Genomic DNA, 2,392 nt, shown 5'->3' with positions numbered 1-2,392 from the left:
TTACAGAATGGGAGGAACTGTAATAAGACAGCATGATAGATGTGCGTGACTTGGACAGCTGCTTTAAGGTACCACTTCTGGGGAAGAAAGATTTCTTTTTTAGCAATAGATGAGAACAGGCGAGGGTATTGACTAGATCATTCCCTTCCTAGCAGAAGAAAGTAAAGATGTTACATTTTTAACAGAAGCTGAGTTTTACAGTCTCCTTTCCTAAAAACACCAGGCTGGAGTGATTGATAGAGCTGGATTTGAAAGTGAAGAAGAAATGGATCTGCGTTCACCTTTGCGTAACGTGAAGATATGTTTCCTGACCTGTGAATTATGTGACTTTTGGATTTTCAACAGAGGAAAAAATAATCCAGACGTAAATAACTTCCCCACCTCCACCTCTCGTATCTTCCTTTCCTGCAAGAACAGAATGGGCTGTATCAAAGCCTTGGTTTTACTGAGGATCTCTTCATGCGGCAAAGTTTCAAGTATTGAGAATATGCAGTTTTATGTGTGTACATACATATATCCATACAGTACATAGTATTACATAGTATTGGGAATATATAGTTTTCTGGAATTTGGTATTCCACGCTGTAAAGAAGTTTGTACTATGTGATGTGGAGGTTGTCTTTTAATAAAAGCAGGCTTCTTGCAGGTGATGGGTAAAGTGCTTGGCCTGGAGAGAGGAGAGGGTATGGGAGCAGGAGTACTTACCAGTACTGGCATTCAGAGTATGAAAGCAAATAAATGATGAACATAACTTGCTTTCAGTGGAATGTCTGCTGGTGAGTTTGCTATCTTTGTTGTTCCCAGTAGCGCTGGTGCTGTTTGTTTCTTCTAGTGTAACAACTTGGGAAGCTTTGAGCTATTCTGATGCTTACGGTTTTGTAAATGAAGTTCTGTTGTTGTAGATAACTGTTGTCTCCAAGTGGGCTGGAAGTGGCTCATCTCTTGAGGTGAACTTGTTTCTCTTGGATAATCTTGCACTCATTCTATAAAAAGTGGGGAAAGTACTGCTTTTCCATCTCTTGTGTAGAATGGACATCTTATTTTGTTCTCTGCTGCTCTCTTTCTGTTTGAAAATGTTTTCAGTGTTGTGATATGCATAATATCTTAATTTTAGCACTATGCTGTTCTGTGTTTTTTCTGTGTGATATAAGGTGTCTGTTCGTTCTTTCCAGTACTTGGAAAATGACTAACTGTTCTTTTGAGACGTGACTGTTGTTATGTGGGAGGTTTGTGTGGCTCTTGTTTTAGTTTTGTAAAGGAATACTTAAAGTTGGAGGGGCTAGCTTTGTGATCCGTCCAACGTTATGCACAACTGATGAGATGCCCATACTCGGGACTGCTTGCAAGGGCTGCTGAGGCTCTCAGAAATGCCAACTGAAGAGCACTACTTGAGCCATGGAATTTTGTCCCATGATTCTCAGTGTTGACAAGAGTTTCCTATGGAAAGGAGAGTGGCATAGGTGTGCATGTCTGTATGATTCATCTCCCTGAGGCAGCTCACTTGTATTAATCTTCTTGGCTATCTAAGCTGAGCTTTTGCTGTTACACGTGCTTGTGCCCAGCCACGTTTAGGAGGTTGGCATGAAGGACAGTATTGGCTGCAAAATTAATTGTGCTGGAGTTTACAGAAAATGTTGGTAAACTTGTTTTCCTCAGGGTGAGATTCCTAAAGGTGGTTGTCATTTAACGTGACTACATCTTTTGTGTTGGCAGCTGGCTGAACAGAAGGCTGAAGGCTAATGAACTGGATTTGTGGCTTACCTTTCTAGGGTAGCACTTCTGAATGGAAATTTGGCTGAAAAGACGAAGTGCAAGAAAGTGTTCAGTAAGGTACTGGATAGAATCATAGAGCCATAGAGTGGCTTGGGTTGGAGGGGACCTCAAAGCCCACTCACCCCAACCCCCTGCCGTGGGCTGGTTGTCTCCACCAGCACAGCTGCCCAGGGCCCCATCCAGCCTGGCCTCGGGCCCTGCAGGGATGGGGCACCACAGCTCGGGCAGCTGTGCCAGCGCCTCACCGCCCTCTGAGTGAGGAAGTTACTCCTAACGCATAACCATGCTCGGTGCAGCGGGAGCAGAGCTGCTGCTGCCCATCGCTTGGGCTGGGCCTGTCGGTCGAGGCCTCGAAAGCGCCGGGAAGGTCAGCTAAGTGTATTTTTATGACTTTTATGGGCCCATTGTACTTGTCCTGAGGGTTGCAGAGCCGATGGGAGGAACGCGAGCCGCCCCGCTCCGTCCCAGGACGTTGAGATTCGTTAGAGGAAAGCAGTTGGTTCGGCGCGGATTTCTCCTCCGAGCCTCCTGACGCACCCGTGCGCCCATTGAGGTGCCGGGGATGAGGCGGGGAGCCCCGGGCCGCCTTCTCCCCCCCGCGCTCGGGTGGTAGGCGCCC

The sequence above is a fragment of the Meleagris gallopavo genome, chromosome 4 (genome assembly GCF_000146605.3).
Source record: "Meleagris gallopavo isolate NT-WF06-2002-E0010 breed Aviagen turkey brand Nicholas breeding stock chromosome 4, Turkey_5.1, whole genome shotgun sequence".
In the NCBI taxonomy this organism is placed as follows: Eukaryota; Metazoa; Chordata; class Aves; order Galliformes; family Phasianidae; genus Meleagris; species Meleagris gallopavo.
The sequence above is the reverse complement of the archived record's forward strand: the minus strand, read 5'-3'. Positions refer to the sequence as shown.